Source organism: Gorilla gorilla, chromosome 6 (genome assembly GCF_029281585.2).
Source record: "Gorilla gorilla gorilla isolate KB3781 chromosome 6, NHGRI_mGorGor1-v2.1_pri, whole genome shotgun sequence".
NCBI classification, from domain to species: Eukaryota; Metazoa; Chordata; class Mammalia; order Primates; family Hominidae; genus Gorilla; species Gorilla gorilla.
In genome coordinates this window covers 78216360-78241380 of record NC_073230.2, presented here as the reverse complement: position 1 = coordinate 78241380, position 25021 = coordinate 78216360, and the positions used below count along the sequence as shown (strand labels likewise).

At 41.0% G+C, this 25021-nt stretch overlaps 1 long non-coding RNA gene across 1 annotated transcript; it reads right to left on the bottom strand.

The window, feature by feature from the left end:
- Positions 1–220: 220 nt before the first annotated feature.
- On the bottom strand, positions 221–20250 carry LOC134758870 (uncharacterized). Its single transcript, XR_010134536.1, has 4 exons — positions 20176–20250; positions 6753–6884; positions 5986–6150; positions 221–357 (listed from the first exon to the last, which is right to left on the bottom strand). It is a non-coding gene; the product is annotated as an uncharacterized lncRNA (long non-coding RNA).
- Between the last annotated feature and the right edge of the window lie 4771 nt (positions 20251–25021).

Genomic DNA, 25021 nt, shown 5'->3' with positions numbered 1-25021 from the left:
CCAATAAAAAGAAGAGTGTCGGGAGAATCAGGTTCCATTTCCTACCTTAGTTGCACGTGTATAGTACATAAAACCAGTCACATCAATGTTTTGCTTCAACAACTGGAAATGATGACAGCACTCAAGCATGCTATTGATAGACATTGGTCCTCGCTAGATGGGGGAACATGTCGTGCCGACTTCTACAATAGAGATTAAAAAACCAAAACAAAAACGAGTATTTGCCAACTTGGCCAAATTCTTGTGAATATATCACCCCCAAATGATCCATTAGATGGCACACTGTGTAGAAGATTACAAGCCAGGAGACCATCGTTCAAGTTCTGTCTCAACTTTTTGGAGCCTTGAGTTGATCATCTGAAATACAGGAATAATTGTTTCTATTTTTTTCTACTTCAGTGAGTTTTGTAAAGACCCAATACGATAATATATGTGGAGATTTTTGAAAATTATAAAGGATGGAGTGAAGTGGGTAATTATTGTGAACATCTTTTCCATTCTTTCTTTTATTCAAACAGTGGAGCTCACTCATTGTCTTGAGTGGTATTTGTGGAATTATAGGTGAGGGAAAAACATTCAAATGAGTTAGGGAGTGTATAAATGCCTGTTGAATCTGAATTCGATGCTGTTTCAACATTGAATTTAATAAAGTATTCCTTTATTTATGGTAAAATATTCTGTGAACTGTGAAGCACTCTTCAAATTTAAAACATTAGTAGAATAATAATAGTAGCAGCATTTATTGTATTGAAAGGAAGTCTAGTCTGGTGGTAAAAGCAGAAACCTTGGATCCAGACTTGCTTGGTTCTGTTCCTCCTTGATATGTCCTGGCTCTATGATTTGGGATGTATAACCCCCCCATGTCATTCTTTCCTCATTTCTGAAATAGAGTTAACAATACTTCTGCAAACCTGATAGGGTTGTTGTGAGAATTTAGTGTGTTTTTAAGCATGAGAGATTTAAAAAGCAGCCCCAGGATCACAGTCTGTACTCAATGCATAGTAATGATTGTTACAAGAAGTACTACAAAGAAATGATAATAAACTCTTTTGTCTCCTTGCCTCAGAACACTGAGTGACCATATTATGAACTGCTAGGTTAACAGCTATCGTTTTTGTTGATGGAGATCGTATAAAATCATGTTATGAATGATGGAAATTGGCTCAGTGCGTTAATCCAAAGATATGTTATACATGTTGTTTATTTCTTAAAGATTTTTAAGTTGAAATAGAATTAACATACCATAAGATTCATCATCAAAAGTACAATTTACATTTGCATGCCTGTGTCTTTGTGATAGATAATTTCTATTCCTTAGGGTAGATACCCAGTAATAGGATTGCTGGGTCAAATGATAGTTCTATTATAATTCTTTGAGAAATTGCCACACTGCTTTCCACAGTGGATGAACTAATTTACATTCCCTCCAGCAGTGTATAAGCATTCCCTTTACTCTGCAACCTCACTAGTATCTGCTATTTTTTGACTTTTTAATAATAACCATTCTGAGTGTTGTGAGATGGTATTTCACTGTGGTTTTGACATGTCATTTCCTAATGATTAGTGATATTGAGCATTTTGTCATATGCTTGTTGGCTGTGTGTATATCTTCTTTTGAGAAGTGCCTGTTCATGTCCTTTGCACATTTTTTAATGTGGTTGTTTGTTTTTTGCTTGTTGATTTGTCTAAATTTCTTATAGATTCTGGATATTAGACCTTTGTTGGATGCAGAGTTTGCAAATATTTTCTCCCATTCTGTACACATGTACACAAAGCAGGGAACAATAGACACCAGGGCCTATTTGAGGGTGGACAGTGGTAGGAGGATGAAGATTGAAAAATTACCTATCAGGTAATATGTTGATTACCTGGTGATATGGTTTGACTCTGTGTCCCCACCCAAATCTCATCTTGAATTATACTCCCATAATTCCCATGTGTTGTGGCAGGGACCCAGTGGGAGATAATTTGAATCATGGTGGTGGTTTCCCCCATACTGCATATTCTTCTCATGATAGCGAATAATTCTCATGAGATTTAATGGTTTTATCAGGGGTTTCTGCTTTTGCATCTTCCTCATTTTCTCTTGCCACTGCCATGTAAGAAGTGCCTTCCACCTCCTGCCATGATTCTGAGGCCTCCCCAGCCATGTGGAACTGTAAGTCCAATTAAATCTCTTTCTTTTGTAAATTGCCCAGTCTTGGGTATATCTTTATCAGCAGCATGAAAATGGACTAATACACCTGGGTGACAAAATTATGTGTACACCAAACCTCCTTGACATTCAATTTACCTATGGAACAAACTTGTACAAGTTCTCCTAATAAAAACAAAGAACAAAAAACCAGCTCATATTGTACCCCATAAATATATTTCAAATATTACTTGTCAATTAAAAGTAAAACTAAGAAAAAAAATTAAAAATGAAGTGTACAGTTTCTCAGGTTTTAAAAAACATAGTTGCAAAGTTGTGCAACTATCACCACTATCCAATTCCAGAACATATTCACCATCTCCAAAAGAAACCCTCTACTCATTAGCAGTCACTCCCTGTTGCACCCTCTCCCAGCCCCTGGCAACCATTAATCTTCTTTCTGTTGTCTCTCTGGATTTGCCTATTCTGCAAATTTCATAGAAATGGAATTATATAATATGTAACATTTTGTGGCTGGCTTCTTTCACTTAGTATAAGGTTTTCAGGGTTCATCTATGTTGTAGGACCTGTCAATACTTCATTCCTTTTTATGGCTAACTAATATTCCATTGCATGGGTATACCACATTTTGTTTATCCATTCATTGTTTGATGGACATTTGTGTCCATTTCTACTTTTTGGCTATCATGAACATTTGTGTACAAATTTCTATGTGGACATAACATTTTTTTTTTTTTTGAGATGGAGTCTCACTCTATCGCCCAGGCTAGAGGGCAGTGGCGTGATCTCGGCTCACTGCAAGCTCCGCCTCCTGGGTTCACGCCATTCTCCTGCCTCAGCCTCCCGAGTAGCTGGGACTACGGGTGCCCACCACCAAGCCCGTCTAATTTTTTCTATTTTTAGTAGAGACGGGGTTTCACCATGTTAGCCAGGATGGTCTCCATCTCCTGACCTCGTGATCCACCCACTTCGGCCTCCCAAAGTGCTGGGATTACAGGCATGAGCTACTGTGCCTGGCCTGTGGACATAACATTTTTAGTTCTCTTGGGCATATACCTAGGAGTGGAATTGCTGGGATATAGTATAACTCTATGTTAAACTCTATGAGGGACACATTTTGCTTATTTATCTGGAGTTATCCTTTGATTATTGTTTTCAGGTCATGCAAAAATGCTTGAAATAGTAATAAAAAAGTGAGCTCTTACTCACCCAAGCTGTTTAGTCGTAATCAGGACATACTGCCAAGAATGACCTTGATCTTGGTACATGGAGTACTTACTGGTGATACCTCCCTAATGTGGCACCTAACCTTCATGTGCTAGAACCAGCCAGAAGATGAATGTTCAAATACCAGAGGACAGATGGCTAAAACTGGGGTACATATCTTTATCTTTAAAGTATGCTTTTATGTTAATTTTTAATATTTCAGTTTTATGAGTACACAGTAGGTGTGTATATATATATATTTATAGGGTACATGAGATATTTTGATACAGGCATACAGAGTCTAATAATAATCACATCACGGTAGATAGGGTATCCATCGTTTCAAGCATTTATCATTTCTTTGTATTACAAACATTCCAATGATGCTCCTTTGATTATTTAAAAATGTGCAATAGATTATTGTTGACTGTAGTCACTTATTATGCTATCAAATAGTAAACCTTATTCATTCTATCTGTAGTTTTATGCCCGTTAACCATCCCCACTTCCCCCCTTCCTCCCCACTATCCTTCCCAGACTCTGGGAATCATCCTTCTACTCTCTATTTCCATGAGTTTAATTCATGCTTTTTAGAAAATCTATATTGGCAGTGGAGGTGGAGGCAAATAACGACTCTCTCATCTGTTCTTTTGTGTGTGGAAACATGGACTTTTAGGTATTCAGATTGTGCACTGCCTTCCTTAGAATAAACCAAGAATAAATCAGAATTTGGCTGCAGCTTTAGATTAGATAGTTCCAAAATCTTCCTCACTGGGCTTGGGATGGGAAAAAACAAAAACGCTAGTTCCTGTCTTTCATTTTCTGTGGCATCATGCTTTGATGATTTTTTTATACTTTGAGCATAAAGTTTTCTATTGAATTTTTTTGTCCTCAGATGCATTTTTTATATGTTCCTTTTTTCTCTTCCTTTTACTCACAATAAATACTTATTGAGTATGTATTCTACAATAAAGAAGTGTGTCAACCTGGGAGACATAGGGAAAAATTAAACAGGCAACAGTAAATGTATTTATCACTGTTAAACACTATGCAGGAAAATAACAAGGAGGTGGTGTGATAGACGACTGGGATGACTTTTCTAGAGTTTCAGGGGAAGGCCTCCCTGTGGAGGCGGCAAGTACACTGGAGACTGAAGGATAAGCTAGAGTGGGCAATGTGAAGATCATTTGCCTATTTGCTTTCAAGTTTACTTCCTACCCTTCCCCAGCTCTGGTCTGGGTAACAAGGCACTGGACCTTGAAAACTACATTTCCCAGGCTCCCTTGCAAGCTAGCTTTCTGCTAGATTTGGCAAATGGAAGGCAGTGAGCAGTGCACTACTGGAGGCTGGTTCCTATCAGTGAGCTTGCCTGGTTCCTTTGTCTCTGTTTTCTGCTTGGGTTTGGCCAATGGGAAGACCAGGAGGGAGTTGGGAGGGCAGGAGGAGAGGTTGAGCTATTTCTTCCATGCTCCTTCTCCCCAGTGCCCTGTGTGGGTTCTTCCCAGGCCACCTCTCTTCCATAGCCCTCTGCTCACACATTTTCCTTCTCTTGCCCTTTCAGCCTTAGGGGTAGTAACAGCTCCCTCCTGTAGCAAGTCTCTGGGTGCTACACCATCTTGCTTGGTTTTCTTATCCCTGCCCACAACTCCCTAAATATTGCCTTCATTGAAGTCTCTTCATTTGAATCGTTGCAAGTGGGGAGGAGGAGAGTGAATTCTTTTTCCTGCCAGGACCCTGGCAGGAGTGATAGCTAATGGCCAATCTTCATGTATCTCTTTCATGATTTTTGTCATATCTGCATGACACCTGGGCTGTTGCTTACTTACTTACTTTTTCTGAAATCACCTCACTTTTGTTTTTTACAAATGAGTATAGCATTACCCTAAGCAGTCATATACAAGAAATCCTGGGTTTGGTATGAAAGTAATACTTTATCCTAATACATATTAAAACACATACAGGCCAGGCATGGTGGCTCATGCCTGTAATCCCAGCACTTTGGGAGGATGAGGCGGGCAAATAACTTGAGGTCAGGAGTTCGAGACTAGTCTGGCCAACATGGTGAGGCCCTGCCTCTACTAAAAATACAAAAATTAGCTTGGCAAGGTGGCACACACCTGTAATCCCAGCTATTTGGGAGGCTGAGGCAGGAGAATTGCTTGAACCTGGGAGGTGGAGGTTGCAGTGAGTTGAAATGGTGCCACTGCACTCCAGCCTGGGCAACAGAGTGAGACTCTGTCCCAAAACAAACAAACAATCAAACAAACAAACAAACAGGCCTGGCACAGTGACTCATGCCTGTAATCCCAGCACTTTGGGAGCCTAGGCAGGTAGATTACCTGAGGTCAGGAGTTTGAGACCAGTCTTGCTAACATGGTGTAACCCGGTCTCCACTAAAAATACAAAAATTAGCTTGGCATGGTGGTGCACACCTGTAATTCCAGCAGCTCGGGAGGCTAAGGCAGGAGAATGGCTCGAACCTGGGAGGCAGAGGTTGCAGTAAGCCATGACTGCACCACTACACTGCAGCCTGGGTGACAGAATGAGACTCTTTCTCAAAAACAAAACAAAACGAACAAACAAACAAAAAACCCATGTACATAACTCTTTAAGAGAAACAATACCTGGTATCCTTGCAAATCATGTCGCACTGACTTGATGATCTCTTAGGCTCCTTTCATCTCAGGGAGGCTGTGATTCTGGATAAACGACTGAGACTTTGGTGCTTGTTTTAAGTCAAAACATCTCAGTGCTTTATAGAGTCAAATTGTTTTCTTTCAGCTGTATCACTGCAGTAAACAGAAATGAGGAAAATAGTTCTCCTCTTTATTCTTGCACTGATGAAAAGCTTCTAAGTGCTACCAAATGTGGAAAAATCATTTGGGCTTTCATTGTATTGTTGGGCAAAGAATGAAGATAAATCTGGTTTTATGCAAGATGAAATTTTCTTTCCTCAGGTGGCCCTTGCTGTGATGGGTTTTGGAGGAAGGAAGCAAAATAGAAACGCAACTAATTATATTCACTGGAGGAGAGGAACCCAGATTCCATACACACTGCTGGCAGAGAGGCATGGTGTGACACTCAGAGGTGTACAGATCCTGGCATATGATGGCTTGAGGACAAACAGCTCCTTTAAGAACTGAGCCATGAGGAAACTCCATTAAAGGTCAGTCCATAGCTGGGATGTTACTTTCCTAGATCTTTCTTTTGACTTTGGCTTCTGGGCTCCAAGAATCCTGAATCTACCTCTTCCTACTTTCATGATCTCCACTCAACATTCATTTAACACATGGGTTACTGCATACTTTAGTGTACACCATTAAATCTAGCATGCATTACTAAAACTAAATGTTGTATGCATCAATCACCTGGAGGGCTTGTTAAAACATACCTTGCTGGCTAGGTGAGATGATTCACACCTGCAATCCCAGAGCTTTGAGAGGCTGAGATGGGAGGATCATTTGAGGCCAGGAGTTAGAGACCAGCCTGGGCAACAGAGTGAGACTCCTGTCTCTACAAAAAGCTAAAAAGAATAAAAAATTAGTCAGTTACGAGAGCATGCATTTGTAGTATTGGCTACTTGGGAGGCTGAGATGGGAGGATTGTTTGAGGCCAGGAGTTTGAAATCAGCCTGGGCGATCTAGTGAGATCCCAGCTCTACAAAAAATAAAATAAAATAAATTAGCTAGGTGTGGTGGTGCACACTTGTAGTCCCAGCTACTCAGGGAGGCCAAGGAGAAATCACTTGAGCCTGGGAGTTTGAGGTTGTAGTGAGGTATGATTGTGCCATGGCACTTCAGCCTGTGCAACAGAGTGAGACTCTGTTTCTAAAAAAAAAAAAAAAAAAAACAAAACAGGGCTGGATACGGTGGCTCGCACGGGTAATCCCAGCACTTTGGGAGGCGGAGGCGGGTGGATCATCTGAGGTCAGGAGTTTGAGCCCAGCCTGGTCAACATGGTGAAACCATGTCTCTATTAAAAATATAAAAATTAGCCGGGTGCGGTGGCGGGCGCCTGTAGTCCCGGCTTCTCAGGAGGCTGAGGCAGGAGAATCGTTTGAACCTGGGAGGCGGAGGTTGCAGTGAGCAGAGATCGTGCTACTGCACTCCAGCCTGGGTGACAGAGTGAGACTCTGTCTCAAAACAAAACAAAACAAACAAACAAACAAGCAAAAACAAATACGTCTTCTTGTACCCAGAATGTCTGAGTCAGGAGGTCTGGAGTGAGCCCAAGAATTTGCATTTCTAATAAGTTCCCAGGTGATGGTTATGTGGCTGGTCGGGGGACAACAATTTAAAAAAATTTTTTTTTGTAGAGATAACGTCTGGCTACATTGCCCAGGCTGGTCTTGAACTCCTGGGCTCAAGCAATCCTCCTGCCTCAGCCTCCCAAAGACCTGAAATTGTAGGTGTGAACCACAATGCCCAGCCAGAGAGCAGACTTTGAGAACCCCTGGAGTAACATCTGGAATATCTGTCCTCTGCCAGACCCTGGGAATGGAAAGGTGAAGAATGCAGGATCTTTCCTTCAAATTGCTTACTTGGCAAATAATTCAAACTCTTTGAGGGTCAGCTGTCTCATCTGTAATATGAGAATAATTATACTTCCTTCATGGGGCTATTGTGAAAGTTAAGTGATATTGAGTCACAGACCTTTGCTATTTTGGAAGCACAAATCTTGAGACCTTTGCAGGTCCACAATTCTGTGAATATTATTAAAACATGTAATTTTCTCCATAAAATTTAGTTAAGCATAAGTGAAAATTTTAAGTGACCCTTTCAGGCCCCTAATGATTCCCTAAATATAGGATTAAAGCAATTTATGAAGCAATTAAAATAAATTCTTGCTGAAACACTCATTGAACAGTTTCAGAAATTACTCTCCCTTATGGAGTATTTGGTGGCTTCAAGCAATTACCAAATTTGATATTTTACCCTTGGATTTATCTAACACTTCACTTTCTTTTTATTCCTATTATTCATATTTGCAATTGTAAATGGGGTCTTTTTTTCCCTGAAAAAACATGAGGGCCCAGCATGGTGGCTCCTGCCTGTAATCTCAGCAGTTTTGGAGGCTGAAGTGGGAGAATTGCTTGAGTTCAGTAGTTTGAGACCAGCCTGGGCAACACAGGGAAACCTCATCTCTACAAAAAATTTTAAAAACTAACTGGGCATGGTGGTGTGTGCCTGTAGTCCCAGATACTCTCTGGGAGGCTGAGGTGGGAGGATCGCTTGAGCCCAGGAGGTCAAGGGCACAGTGAGCCATGGTCGCGGCACTGCACTCTTGCCTGGGCAATGGAGCGAGATCCAAACTCAAAAACAAAAAAGATATGAGATACCTTACACATTGCAAACGCCATGGCATATTTGGATTAAATAGAGAAAGCAACAAGTCCACATCAAGATACAGATGCTAGGAAGTGAGCTAGGCTGTTCACTAGCTATAGCATCTGTTAATATGACAACCACTCCTACAGGTCTGCCGCACCATATGACTCTGGAAGGTACTACCCGTACTGCTGTCTATGTCGATCATGTTCCTTGGAGTTGTGCAAACTGGTGGGGCTGTGTGGGGGTCTAATTGGTGACCTTGCTGGGGACCTTCCAGGTCATGCATGAGATTGGGAAACCAAGGTTAACTTTGCAAATGCCAAGGTTAATGTTCTGATTAGTACCTGGAGCATCACTGATTTTCCAAACACCCTTTATCACAGTTTACACCTTAATTTTGGTATTTTCAGTATTGGCACTATTCCATCTAATCTTGGCTCTTTTTTTCTTTTCTGTGGAGACAACCTCTCACTCTGTTGCCCAGGCTGAAGTGCAGTGGCACGATCATAGCTCACTGCAGCCTCCAACTCCTGGCCTCCAGGGATCTTCCCACCTCAGTTTCCCAAGTAGCTGGGATTACAGGTGAGTGACACTACGCCTGGCTGATCATTTTATTTTTGTAGAAATTGGGTCTCATTATGTTGCCTAGGCTGGTCTCAAACTCCTGGCCTCAAGGGAACCTCCAGCCTCAGCCTCCCAAAGCATCAATATTACAGGTGTGAGCTACCATGTCCAGCCTGCTTCTTAACATACTACCCTCCTCGAGTTTATTCTGTTGCCTTGGGTTAGCCCAGGCTTGATTGGCATTTTGGCCACCACTGCCTAATAGCACTCCATTAGACATTTGGCTGCCTCAGGAGGAGAAAAAGCAGGTTGGAGTTTCAGTGTCACCTCTGCCACTTTTATTGCATGATTCAGGCAAGAAGTGTAACCCCTCTGCACCCCACTATTTTCCTCCAAAAAATGGCACTCCCGCAAACGGTTTGCGATTAGAAAATAAATGAAATGAGGCCGGGTACAGTGGCTCATGCCTGTAATCTCAGCACTTTAGGAGGCCGAGATGGGCAGAATCATTTGAGGTCAGGAGTTCCCGACCACCTTGGACAACATGGCAAAACCCCATCTCTCCTAAAAACACAAAAATTAGTCAGATGTGGTGGTGTGCACCTGTAATCCCAGCTACTTGGGAGATTGCGGCAGGAGAATTGCTTGAACCCAGGAGGCATTGGTTGCAGTGAGCTGAGATAGCGCCACTGCACTCAGGTGACAGAGTGAGGGAGATTCCGTCTCAAAAAAAACAAAACAAAACAAAAAAAGGCAGTCACAGAGTCATAAGTTTATTTGTAAATTCGTTTACATTCCTTGTAAATAGATGAGCCCACTCATTTATTTTTGAAGTATGGGATAAAAAAAGTATTTTGTTAGACTTTGCTTTTCTCAGAAGAGCTGTGTTTTAATTCAGTGGCATTAGTACCAAGCAAAACACAAGTTGTTTTATGTCTATGGAATAAGCTTAGAGATTTGAGGGTTCCCCATCAACTGCATCATGCATCATGAAAATCAAGTTTAATAAAAAGTTGATTTGCTGTTTGTTAAACAATTGTCTGCTTTTTGTATTTTTTTTTTTTTTGTAGAGATGGTGTCTCACTATGTTGCCCAGGCTGGTCTGGGTAAAAGTGCTAGAGGTGACACAGAAACTCCAACCTGCTTCTCCTCCTCCTGAGGCAGCCAAATGTCTAAATGAGTGCTATTAGGCAGTAGTGGCCAAAATGCCAATCAAACCTGGGCTTCCAGCCCGGTCTCGAACTCCCGGCCTCCAGGGATCCTCCTGCCTCAGCCTCCCATCTTGCTGGGATTACAGCATGAGCCACTGCACACGGCTTGTCTGCTTTTTGGATTAAGGAAAATCCCTGCTTTGCTCTGGACTGGATTTCAGTTTGTGGACGAGGGTTTTGTTGAGCAGCCAGGGCCGTTTGTGGGTGGACCTCCCCTGCATCTTACTGATAATCATGATATTCAGGGTGAAAGCTCTCAACAGACTGTGCAGAGCCTGATGCCTGAAAATCGTGCTTTTTAGACCCCTTTAAATAATTTACTGAGGCAGCCTGCTTGCCACTGCTCATATGTCATTGTCTTTGGGGTTGTTTTCCTCATGTGAATTACAGCGGTTCATCTCTAATTTGCAGGCTACCCGTTTCCAGCAAGAGTCTCAGCCACATTTGAATATTCAGAAAGAACAGCGCTGTACTATGACTGTTTAAAAATTAACACACATTTCTTTTCAGTCTGGGTAGAGGCACAGAGCTCAGTGAAGGAAACTCCTGGACTCCAGTCACCTTAGACTGCGCTGGGAGGCCTTATAGATCATCTCGAGTGCCCGCGTTCTAATTGCATTACTTGAGGTCATCTCAGTAAATCGTATTCTACATCTATGAAACAGCCATTCAGGTATTTGAAGACCACTGTCTTACCTTCCCCTATGGCTTTTCTTTTCCTAGCTGAGAACCCCAGTTTCTTTCTTTTCTTTTTTACTTTCTTTGTAGAAACAGTCCAGGCTAGTCTCCAGCTCCTGACTTCAAATGATCCTTCTGCCTCAGTCTCCCAAAGTTCTGGTATTATACATGTGAGCCACCCCACTCGGCCATGAGAACCATGAGAACACCAGTTTCTAAAACGATTTCTCATATGATAATGACTGGGTTTCCAGAATTTCCCTTCTCACTTTTCCCCAAGGTTCCCTGCATTCTTCTGCAAGTAGGGTGTTGGCCAGGCATGGTGGCTCACGCCTGTAATCTCAACACTTTGGGAGGCCGAGGCAGGTGGGTCACTTGAGCCTAGGAGTTCTAGACCAGCCTGGGCAACATGGAGAAAAGCCCATTGCTACCAAAAAAACACAAAAATTAGCCAGGCATGGTGATGTATCCCTGCAGTCCCAGCTACTTAGGGGCTGAGGCAGGAGAGTCCCTTCAGCCTGGGAGGTCAAGGCTGCAGTGAGCCTTGATTGTGCCACTGCACTCCAGTCTGGGCCACAGAGTGAGACCCTGTCTCAAAAATAAATAAATAAACACATACATACATATAAAAAGTGGGGTGTCTAGAAATAATCTCAATATTCCAGGTGTTGCTTTACTAGAAAAAAGGATTTTGGGAGTATGACCTCCCCAATTTTTTTTTTTTTTTAGACAGAGTCTCGATCTGTCACCAGGCTGGAGTGCAGTGGCGCAATCTCGGCTCACTGCAACCTCCACCTCCCAGGTTCAAGTGATTCTCCTGCCTCAGCCTCCCAGTTAGCTGGGATTACAGGCACCCGCCACCACACCTGGCTAATTTTTTGTATTTTTAGTAGAGACGGAGTTTCACCACGTTGGCCAGGATGGTCTTGATCTCCTGACCTTATGATTCGACCGCCTTGGCCTCCAAAAGTGCTGGGATTACACATGTGAGCCACCATGCCTGGCCAACCTCCCCAGTCTTAAACAAAAATAAAATAAATAAAAACAAAAATAAAATAAATTTTAAAAACCCCAAGTAATATGTTTATTTGGCTCTTCTCTGGCCAAATCATATCTGAAGGTATAGCCACACTTGCTGTAAGAAAATGGTAGGTCAGACCACATGAAATATAAAAGCTTTAGAGTGTTCAGAGTCCCAGAAAACATCACTTAGTAATACTGATGATCCTAATAGCTACTGTTTAGTGCATATATTTTATGTGGATTATCTTATTTAATTTTCATCACGGGCCCAAAATCTACCAGCTAGTAAGTGCAGGATTAAAAGCCTGTGTACTTTCTTTTTTTTTTTTTTAAATTATTTGCATAGATTATTGGGAAACAGGTGGTATTTAGTTACATGAGTTAAGTTCTTCAGCGGTGATTTGTGAGATTTTGTTGCACCCATCACCCGAACAGTATACACTGCACCCAATTTGTAGTCTTTTATCCCTCATCCCCTTCCTACCCTTTCCTCCAGAGTCCCCAAAGTCCATTGTGTCATTCTTATGCCTTTGCATCTTCATAGCTTAGCTTCCACTTATGACTGAGAACATACGATGTTTGGTTTTCCATTCCTGAGTTACTTCCCTTAGAATAATAGTCTCCAATTCCATCCAAGTTGCTACGAATGACATTAATTCATTCCTTTTTATGACTGAGTGGTATTCCATCATTTATACATATATATCATACATACATATATTATATTATACATACATATATTATAATACATTTATAATACATTATGATACATATTATAATACATATAATATGTATTATATATACATATATATCATACATACATATATAATATTATACATACATATACTATAGTACATTTATAATACATTATAATATATATTATAATACATATAATATGTATTATATATACACATATACACATATATGTATATATGTATATGTATATACATATAATATGTATTATATACACACATACACACATATATGTATATATGTATATGTATATACATATAATATGTATTATACACACACACACACATATATGTATATATGTATATGTATATACATATAATATGTATTATATATACATATATACATATACATATGTATATTATAGTATATATGTGTGTATATGCATACATATATATGTGTATATATGTATAATATATATACATATGTATATATAACATACTGATTATACATATATACATATATACATATGTGTCTATGTATACATACGCATGTGTATATATGTGTATGTATGTATACATATATGTGTATATATGTATAATATATATACATATGTATATGTATATTATATATATGTGTGTGTATATATATATTTATCAGATTGTTTATCCACTTGTTGATTGATGGGCATTTGGGCTGGTTCCACATTTTTGCAACTGCGAATTGTGCGGCTATAAACATGCGTGTGCAAGTATCTTTATTGTATAATGACTTCTTTTCCTCTGGGTATCTATATCCAGTAGTGGGATTGCCAGATCAAATGGTAGTTCTATTTTTAGTTAAAAGCCTGTATACTTTCCATTGCCCTCCATTAGTTTTTTTTTTTTTTTTTTTGTCTGGATGGTCAGGTGAAAAGAGGTGTTTAGCGTCTCACTGAGAGATTTACTGTCTTCATAAAATTGAAGGGTTATTATTTATAACAGAGAGACGACTTTGAACCTCAGTGGGGAAGAACCACTACAGGGAATGCAGATGGGCGGCCTGAAACAGACACACTCTAAGACTCTGTGATAAATACAATTCTCTCAAATCCTAAGCATGGTCGTTTTTCCAGATTGAAGCAAAGCCTCTGAGCCTGTCGCTCTGTGACATTACAGCAGCCAGGGGGTCCAACGGGTTTTGTAAAAAATCAACAAACTATAAAATGAAAGCAGTTATGTGGAGCATCATGCAGACAAAACAAAGGAATGAATTATCTTGGTCCCTACTGGATTCTGTGCTGTTATGAACATAGAAGTGTTTTCTTCACCTGGCTGTGCAGGAGAGGCACCTGAAGGGCTCATTTAAATAGAGATGCCCTGGGTTCCGATACTTATCCTACAGATCTGGGGTGGACCCCTGGGGTTTCCATTTTATGAAGAGGCACTTTTGTCCTGCCAGTGGGATTGGGAGCAGACTGTATTGTGACCCCCAGCCTGGGACTATAGGATGACTTAAATGTGTTAAACAACCAGCCCCGTAGGCTAAACTGTCTGGGCTGACTTTATTTGCTGAATTGAATAATTAGCTTGGCATTGCAGAGTTTCAAACACACTTAGAACATGCGTCAGATCACAGGTCTTAAGAACAGCAGCGATACACTCACACATGGGCCACCATGCCAATAGATCGGAAGAGTTTCACGAAATTATCTTCAAGCTAAGCAGCAAATTCCATAATTATCAGTATTCTTTTCATGTACTCTAAGAGTCTGCATAATTTCCCTGTGGTAGAATGTAGAGAAATCAAAACAATAAACTAAGAGATCTACCAATTCATTGGAGCACAAAATTTAAATCTGTGTTTGCTAACAATATTTCAATTTCTGGGCAAATCTAACATGAAGAGACTGAATAATTATATTTCCGTCTTTACTTTGGGAGGAGTCTGTTTATTTATTGCTTTGGGTAAGGATGCTAAAAACCTGGAACTCTGTACTGTGATATTTACCTTTGTCAGATAAATTTATGGCTTAACATTGCATTGATTTTGTCTTAGAGACATACTCATCAAGTGATCGCTCTAGGTCTTAGAGTAAAATAAATTTAGCATTCAATGCAGGCTTTTTGTATGGTAAGTCTTTAAATGAAGATAATAAATCTAAAAGCATACTAATCATCAGTTGTGTATTGCCTTATATTTTTCAAGACATTTTCAAGTCCTTGACCTGGTTTGATTCCTTCTCAAGCCCTTTGAAGTCAGGAGACCTGATTTGCCATGGGACTTTTTCAGATGGATAGCTATTATTCTATCTCTGTTTTTTTTTTCTTCAGAAATTTGTATTCAATCATGTTGATGACGTGCACCCCTGAGAACCATGTCCTTTAATGGAAACACCTGTATTAAGTGAAACTTAACCTAAAGAGGCTGCATTTTTGCACCCTATTTATAGAGAGGGGTCAATGCAAATGAAATGAAGGTGCATCAAAATGCCTAACACTTCACCTTTCAATTAATTAATAGACTTATTCATTCATTCACTCACTCATTCATTCCTCAGATACCTATTGAGCATCTATTATATAGCAGGTATTCTCTTCTATCGATAGCTAATTTTTTTTTCTTTTTTTTTTGAGACAGTGTCTCTCTCTGTCGCCCAGGCTGGAGTGCAGTGGCGTGATCTCGGCTCACTGCAGGTTCCGCCTCCCGGGTTCACGCCATTCTCCTACCTCAGCCTCCCGAGTAGCTGGGACTACAGGCACCCGCCACCACGCCCAGCTAATTTTTTTATAGTTTTAGTAGAGACGGCGTTTCACTGTGTTAGCTAGGATGGGCTCGATCTCCTGACCTCATGATCCGCCTGCCTCGGCCTCCAAAGTACTGGCATTACAGGCGTGAGCCACTGCACCTGGCCTTTTTTTTTCTTTTGAGATGGCATCTCACTTTGTCTCCCAGGCTGGAGTGCAGTGGTGTGATCTCAGCTCACTGCAGCCTCTGCCTCCTGGGTTCAAGTGATTCTCCTGCCTCAGCCTCCCAAGTAACTGAGATTATAGGTGCATGCCTCCATACCCAGCTAATGTTTGTATTTTTAGTAGAGACGGGGTTTCACTATGTTGGCGAGGCTGGTCTTGAACTTCTGACCTCAAGTGATCTGCCCACCTCAGCCTTTCAAAGTGCTGGGATTACAGGTGTGAGCCACTGCACCTGGCCTGTAGCTAAAGACATTAAGAACACAGGCTTTGGTTCAGACAATTTTGGCTGTGAATTCCTGCTCTGCAACTGCTCAAGTGACCTTGTACATGTTGCTCTTTTCCTTATTCATTCATTTCCCTTCCTCTAAAATGTGGGTAATAATAATACCAGCTGACATCTTTTTCTCTCTTTCTTGATACAGGGTGTAACTCCAATCCCCAGGCTGAAGTGCAGTAGTGTGACTGTGGCTCACTGCAGCCTCAACCTCCTGGGTTCAGGTGATTCTCCCACCTCAGCCTCCCAAGTAGCTGGGACCACAGGTGTGCACCACCACACGTGGTTAATTTTTTTGTTTTTGTTTTTTTTGGTTTGTAGAGACAGGGTTTCCCCATGGTGTCCAGGCTGGTCTCTAACTCCTGAGCTCAAGCCATGAGCCCACCTCCGCCTCCCAAAGTGTTAGGATTACAGGCATGAGCCACTGCGCTTGACCCAGTTGATATATATATTTTTTGATGGGAGCTCAATGTTTCATAAAATATATATGGAGTGTTTATCACAGTGCCTGGTGCATAAAAGGGCCCTCATAAGTGATAGAATAAAATTTTACTCTACAATGAAAACTGCTGAAAGTTGACCATAGCCATCAAGGGTATGTTGGCTCTGTTTAATTGACCACACATTGAAAGCAACAAGACATTCAAGGGCTAACCCCGTGTAACTGGTCATTGTGTCAGTTTGCATTATTTCAGTTACAGTTCAAATAAAACAATTCAAGTTGGATTATAGAGTAAAGAGAATTCGCCGATTCTTGTGAATTGTCAAGCGGTATGGTGGCTTCAGGCAAGGCTTGATCTAGCAGCTCAAATAACTAGGACCTGGTTTCTCTTGGTCTTATGTAATGATGACTTCCTCTGAAAGCTCTATGTGGTGGTTCCATATCAAGTCCAAAGTGTCTCCTCAAAATGGAAAAAAAAAAAGTTGTGGCCACCATGGGCTCCATATCCCGACAGGGCAGGGACTAAGCCTAGGGGATTGAGGCACTTGTCTGAGATGCCAAATTTAAGAGGAGAGCTGCCAAAAACACCTCAAGGTAAACAATATTTTGGCCAGATGGGATGGCTCAGGCCTGTAATCCCAGCACTTTGGGAAGCTGAGGTGGGGAGATGGGTGGATTGCTTGAGGGCAGGAGTTTGACATCAGCCTAAAGACATAGCAAGACCCCCATCTCTACAAAAAATTAAATTTAAAGAATTAGCTGGGCATGGTGGCACATGTCTGTAGTCCCAGCTGGGGAGGCTGAGGCAGGGGGATTGCTTGAGCCCAGGAGCTGGAGGCTGCAGTGAGCTAAGATCATTCCACTTACTGCACTCCAGCCTGGGTGACACAGTGAGCTCTTGTCCCTACCCCCACCCCACCCCCCAAAAATGAATAAACAAATTTGAAAAAATAAAAAATTAAATAAAAAGCATAAATAATATTTTGTTATATGTAAAAAACAAAACTGATGCAAAAAATCTATGATCAACCAATTAGAAAAGATTTTGTGGGGAGGGTTAAGAGGAAGATTTAAAGGAAAGATCAGAGTCAGCTGAAGAGAGATGGCTTTTCCCAGTAGTTTCAGAAAACATCTGTTTGCTTTCCTAGCCTCAACTGAGTGAGGTCCCCATCACAGAACCAATTGCTGTTGTCAGGGGTAGGAGATACAGTCTATTGGCACCAGCTAATAAGGGTCCACCCTGGAGCTGGAGGGTAGAGCCTTGGTGTTCTTATCTACATCATGAGAGTAAATTTTGAATTTTGTTTTTAGGGGAAGAATGACTTTTTCAAATGAAATCGTTTTTTCTTTTTTCATTTGAGACAAAGTCTCACTCTGTTGCCCAGGCTGGAGTGCAGTGGCACAATTTCGGCTCACTGCAACCTCTGCCTCCCTGGCTCAAGCAATTCTCCTGCCTCCGCCTCCCGAGTAGCTAGGATTACAGGTGTGAGCCACTGCACCAGGCCCAAATGAAATCTTAAAAAGGTTCAAAGTAGGCTCTGGTGATGGAGACTTGGGGATAGGCATTGAGATGGAGCTGGGGACCCCAGGCCTGCCAACTCGTCAGTTCATGTTCCTACTTCTGCATGCCTGGGGACACAGTTTGAAAACCACTAAACTAGACAGAAGTCCTTTTAGGTTCTACCATTTCACAGCTACAACTCTGAGTATTCTTTGAAGGAACCAAAGAAGTAGATAAAGTGGCTGTGCATGGTGGCTCACGCCTATAATGCCAGTGCATTGGGAGGCCAGGGCAGGTGGATCCCTTGAAGTCAGGAGTTTGAGACCAGCCTGGCCAACATGGTGAAACCCAGTCTCTACTAAAAGTACAAAAATTAGCGGGGCGTGGTGGCGCACGCCTGTAGTCCCAGCTACTTGGGAGGCTGAGGCAGGAGAATTGCTTAAACCCAGGAGGCGGAGGTTGCAGTGAGCTGAGATCAGGCCACTGCACTTCAGCCTGAATGACAGAGTGAGACTCTGTCTCAAAAAAAAAAAAAAAAAAAAGTAGAGAAACTAAGAACGCGACATGAGTTTTACATTAGCCCAGCATGTTGGTGCATACTTGTAGTCCCAGCAATTTGGAAGGCCAAGGCGGCAGAATTGCTTGAGCCCATGAGTTGAAGACAAAGCCTGGACAACACAGCAAGACCCCCACTCTACAAAAATTTAAAAATTTGCCAGGCATGGTGGTGCCCCACTGTAGTCCCAACTATTTGGGAGGCTGAGGTAGGAGGACCACTTGGGCCCAGGAGTTCCAGGCTGCACTGAGGTATGATTGCACTCCTGTACTCCAGCTTGGGCAACAGAGCAAGTCCCCATTTCTAAAAATAAACAAACAAAAAAATAAAATAAAATCACATGGGCTTTGGTTCCAATAAATTTGGCTGTGAACCCTTCTGTCCAATTTCATGCGAACTTGTCTATGTGTCTTTTATTTTATTTATTTTTTTTTCAGTTTTAGTTTCTGGTGGCATGAAGTAAATGAAGACAGCAGTGAGAGAATTCAGAAGTCTTGACTAATTTTAGCAAAACTCATGAGGAAATCCCAGGTTACTCAGTTGGAGATGCAGGAATAAACATGAACTTAATCTCAGGAAATTCTTACATCTTGGTAGTGGTTTCTTGCTTTGTTCTCTGAATATCTTATTTCTTTTTGAACATACCTTTCATATTCTTTTCTTTTGATATAGGGTCTTGTTCTGTTGTCCAGGTTGGAGTGCAGTGGCACGACTGCAGCTCACTGCAGCCTCGACCTCCCAGGCTCAGGTGATCCTCCCTTCTCAACCTCCTGAGTAGCTGGTTATGTCCTTTTTGGACAATACCTTTGTCCTCTCTGTGAGTTCAGAATCCATTACAGGGAATCTCGTGAAATGTTGATATGATAAATGTTAAAGATGATTTGATTGGGGCAGCAGGATAATGAGCATATTAAGCTGGTCTAAAATGGGTCTGGTTTCAAGAGCCATAAGCAGTTGGTAAATAATAAAAATGGAAACCTTTTCTTTTCAGTTCTTAAAAGAAATTCGTAATGGGTTTTCCTCATAAACTGCAATTATTTTTAAATAGCACTAATGAATAATTTAAAGACCCACTGGGTTAGGCAATTAGTTTTAAGTGTGGATTAATTGCTTTCTTTATAATATTCCATATTCATTTTTTGCATAATATGGACAGATATTTCATGTTCTTTAAAAATATTTTATGTTTTCTGAAACGTTCTGATAGGTGAGAAGGGAAGCTGCTGTAGTCATTACAAAGTGGGAAACACGTGACACTGAGCCTGTGTCTGCCCATTTTTAGGGAACAAACAAAATCGTGGAGTTTTCTCTCATTTCCCCTCCCCCACAATTCAGTTTGGTGCAGTGGCTATTAAACTTTCCTTTTTTTTTTTTTTTTTCTTGAGATGGAGTCTTCTCTGTCGAACAGGCTAGAGTGCAGTGGCACGATCTCAGCTCACTGCAACATGTGCCTCCCAGGTTCAAGCAATTCTCCTGTCTCAACCCCCAAGTAGCTTGGACTGCAGGTGCACGCCCCCACACCTGGCTAATTTTTGTATTTTTAGTTAGAGACAGGGTTTCGCCATGTTGGCCAGGCTGGTCTTGAACTCCTTACCTCATGATCCACCTGCCTCAGCCTCCCAAAGTGTTGGGATTACAGGCATGAGCCACCACACCCGGCCTGTTAAACTTTTTTGATTGTGACCAACAGTGAGACATTGTGACTCAGTAACATACACACAAATACACAGACAGACACACATTAACATAAAAGTTAATATGGAAGAAAAATGCCAGATTACAACCATCGTTGGCTCCATTTGATGCCTGCTGATATTTTCGACTCTGCTCCACTTAAACTGTGATTTAGCTGGTGACTTTTGGAGAAAGGAAGTGGATTTCTGGGCTAGCTAGACCAAGTTACAGTTCTTGGCCTGGGTGGTGGTTATAAGGATGTTCACCTTGTAAGAAATCACGAAGTGGTACAATCATTCCATGTACCTATGCTTTATTTTTCTGTATAAAGGTTAAACAATATATATTCCAGCAGTTTGGAAAATACTGTAATAAGGAGGTGGGAACCTGAATGAGTTGTATCATAGCTTCTTGATCACCTTTATTATTTTTTTTTGTTATTTTATTTACTTATATAATATTTTTTATTTTTAGTACAGACAAGGTCTTGCTATGTTGCCCAGGCTGGTTTTGAACTCCTGAACTCAAGTGATCCTCCTGCCTTGGCTTCCCAAACTGCTGGAATTAAGGCCTGAGTCATTGCATCTGGCCTTTTGTTTATTATTATTATTTTTTGAGGTGGAGTCTCTGTCGCCCAGGCTGGAGTGCAGTTGTGTGATTTCGGCTCACTGCAGACTCCACCTCCTGGCTTCAAGTGACTCTCCTGCCTCAGCCTCCCGAGTAGCTGGGATTACAGGTGCCCGCCACCATGCCCAACTAATTTTTGTATTTTTACTAGAGACGGGGTTTCACCATGTTGTCTAGATAGGCTTGAACTCCTGACCTCAAGCAATGCACCCGCCTCTGCCTCCCAAAATGCTGGGATTACAGGCGTGAGCCACCACATCCGGCATTTTGTTTTTAAGCACGGAGCAGGTTAAAATAAAAATCCCAAAGTCATTGGAGGGGACCATAAGAAGCAGAAGTAGCAAAGCTAACCCTCTGGCCACGCTGCAGAGTGGGCATGGGGAGAATTGAAGAGCCAATCACTCCGAGTGTCTCATTTTTAGAGCCAAGTCTGTCCCTCACTGGTGGCCTCTTTGAGTCACCAGACAGGATGGGAACTGGCCAGATGAGAACTCCTTCAGGAAGGGGTCCACAATGTCTGTGGAAGGAACCATTTCAGAAAGAGATATTGGAGGGGGTGATCAGGGAGAGAGAGCTGCATAGGGCATTTTACTGTTGTGAACGTCAAACGTTGAATGTCTGTCCACCCTCTCAGAAAGTGGTACGCTCCTTTGACTTCCCTAGGGGAGTCAGTTTTCTCTAACAGGTGCCTGTGTGTTAGTTAACACTCTATATCTATTTTATTAATTTGAACTGCCTTGATACTGTCTTAAAGAACCCAGACCTTTTAAATGTTTCAAAGAACATCCGTAGCATGGTGGGAGTTGAAATCTGAGGTTCTAGCCTTGGCCCTGACCTGAAATAGCTTTGTAGTCTTGGGCAAGAGGAAGGGAATGTCTTTTCATCCATCAAGAGCAATTGATTTTACTATTTCTGCTCTCCAAGGGCACAAGGGCACAAGGGCATGAAGCTTTTATCTCCCATGTAGGACAATTTTATTTAATTATTTATTTTATTGTTAGGAAAAATGATCCAAGGCCAGGTGTTGTGGCTGACGCCTGTAATCCCAGCACTTTGGGAGGCCAAGGTGGGCGGATCACCTGAGGTCAGGAGTTCAAGACCAGCCAGGCCAACATGGGGAAACCCCGTCTCTACTAAAAAACAATACAAAAATTAGCCGGGCATGGTGGGACATGCCTGTAATCCCAGCTACTCAGGAGGCTGAGGCAGGAGAATCGCTTGAACCCAGGAGGCAGATGTTGCAGTGAGCCGAGATCACGCCACTGCACTCCAGCCTGGGTGACAGAAGGAAATGCATTTTATGGGCAGCTTAAGCCCACGTCAAGAGAGAATCCCAGTTGGCAATAAGAGCTCTAACTTTGCCAGTTCTGTTTCTCCAGATTCTTTTTTTTTTCATGTCTACAGATGTTGTATTTTTGCTTTGTTCTTGGTTTGTTAATCTAATTGTGTTAGTAATAATTGGGGATTTGGTTTTATGATCTGACTATTTGATGATCTCCCATAGGTGGATAACAGGTCTATTCTCTGCTGGGTGAGACAGAGATTCTGGTTTGATAGTCTTTTTTTTATTGTTTGTATGTTTGTCTATTTGTGAGCACGAATCAATTACGAATTTTATGTTCCCTAGAAGGACAGCCCTTTGAGATCTAAACCAGTGATTTTTTTTTTAATGTTTCTGGGATTATTTTTAACTTGAGACTGAAGCTATGAGCTTTCTGTGTCTGGAGGGCTGTGTGTCTGTGATTCAGAAACCCCGTTGATATCTCATTGTACAAATATGAAATGTTTTATTACCTCCGGATTATATTATTAAATATCTTAAAGGAGCAGTGATCTGATGAGTTTTCACAAATTGATACTTATATAAATCTCATATTTCTCAAATTTACAGAAAATAAGGAAACTACCACTTTAAAATGCAAGGTTTAAAAAAATCCCTCTTACTAAAAATGTTAGCTTAGAAACATTAATATAAGAATCCAAGTTCACATAGTTACGGTAAATCTTTGGAAAAACTGGGTCAATAATTCTGGTTTAAAACATAAGTAATTACTATATGTGTTTCCATTTGAGTTTGTTAGTGTGAAGATTTTGGTTTCTTTTCTCATAAACTTCTCATCTTTTTCATATTGGTTTCATATTGGTTCAGATAAGCTAATATTCTTACGTAGCATTTGAGATTATGAAAAATGTAAATTTCAGCTAAATTGAATAATTCTGAAAAATGGTTTTATAGCAGTATGTATGCCTTGTAGTATGTTAGCTTTGTTAGTAGGTAATTTCCAACATCCTCAGGTAATTTGAAGCCTTGAATTAATATTAAATTGAGTTGATTAATTGCTAATTATTGAAGACCTAGGTAATTTCTGAAAAAGAATGAATAATGAAACATTGATTACCAAACACTATACTTGATTTATTTTTGTTTATGCTACAGAGTGGCTATACGTTTGGGAACTTGTTACTATTAAGGAAACGTTCATTTTACTACATTAGAAGGTGAGAAGAAGCGTGGTGTTATAGAAAATTCTGTTATAAGATGCTGGCGAAGCTGTGGAGAAATAGGAATGCTTTTACGCTGTTGGTGAGAGTGTAAATTAGTTCAACCATTGTGGAAGTCAGTGTGGTGATTCCTCAAGGATCTACAACCAGAAATACCATTTGACCCAGCTATATGGTCATTACTGGGTATAGACCCAAAGGATTATAAATCATTCTACTATAAAGACACATGCACAAGCATGTTTACTGTAGCACTATTTATAATAGCAAAGACTTGGAACCAACCCAAATGCCCATCAATGATAGACTGGATAAAGAAAATGTGGCACATATACACTATGGAATACTATGCAGCCAGAAAAAAGAATGAGTTCCTGTCCTTTGGAGGGACATGGATGAAGCTGGAAACCATCATTCTCAGCAAACTAACACAGGAACAGAAAACCAAACACTGCATAAGTGGGAGTTGAACAATGAGAACACATGGACACAGGGAGGGGAACATCACACACCAGGGCCTGTCCGGGAGTAAGGGGCAAGGGGAGGGAGGGCATTAGGACAAATACCTAATGCATGTGGGGTTTAAAACCTAGATGATGGGTTGATGGGTGCAGCAAGCCACAACGGCACATGTAAACCTATGTAACAAACCTGCACGTTCTGCACATGTATCCCAGAACTTAAAGTAAAATAAAATTTTAAAAAAGAAAATTCTGCTGCGTGTATTCATAAATTTTGGTAGTCTACTAAAATGTTTGTGTATGACAGTGGGTTTTCATCTACTTTCTTCCCAGTTTTCCCTGTGAAATACAAGTGATTTATTCTGGCTAAAAGTTATGAGTAGCTTTGGGGTAGACGTTCTGCCATTCCTACTTGACATTATCCTGGATGTCCTGGTCAGCCCAGTAAGGAAAAAAAGCAACAAAAAGAAATAAAAGCTATGTGGATTAGAAATAAATGTATTCCTACTCTCAGATGGCATGGGAGTCTACCCAGAAGATCCCAAAGAATATACAAAGACAGTGCTAGAATTAATAAGTAAGTTTAGAAATAATGGAATACAGGCCGGGCACGGTGGCTCATGCCTATAATCCCAGCAGTTTGGGAGGCCGAGGAAGGTGGATCACGAGGTCAGGAGTTCGAGACCAGCCTAGCCAATATGGTGAAACCCCGTCTCTACTAAAAATGCAAAAATTATCTGGGTATGGCGGCACGCGTCTGTAATCTCAGCTACTCAGGAGGCTGAGGCAGGAGAATCGCTTGAATGAACCCAGGAGGCGGAGGTTTCAGTGGGCCAAGATTGCGCCACTGCACTCCAGCCTGGGCAACAGAGCAAGACTCTGTCAAAAAAAAAAAAAAAAAAAGAAAGAATATATAAGGTCAATGTATAAAAATCAGTTGTTTTATATATATATATAATATATATATTATATGTATGTATATATATGCAATGAACATTTGAAATGAAAACTTAAAATTCCAGTACCATTGATAATGGCACCAAAACCATGAACTATTTAGGTATAAATCTACTAAATTATTTGCAACATCTGCATGCTGATAACTGCACAAAAATGATCAGTAAAATAAAATAAGTTCTAAGTAAATGGAGATATATTCATGGATTGGAGGACTCA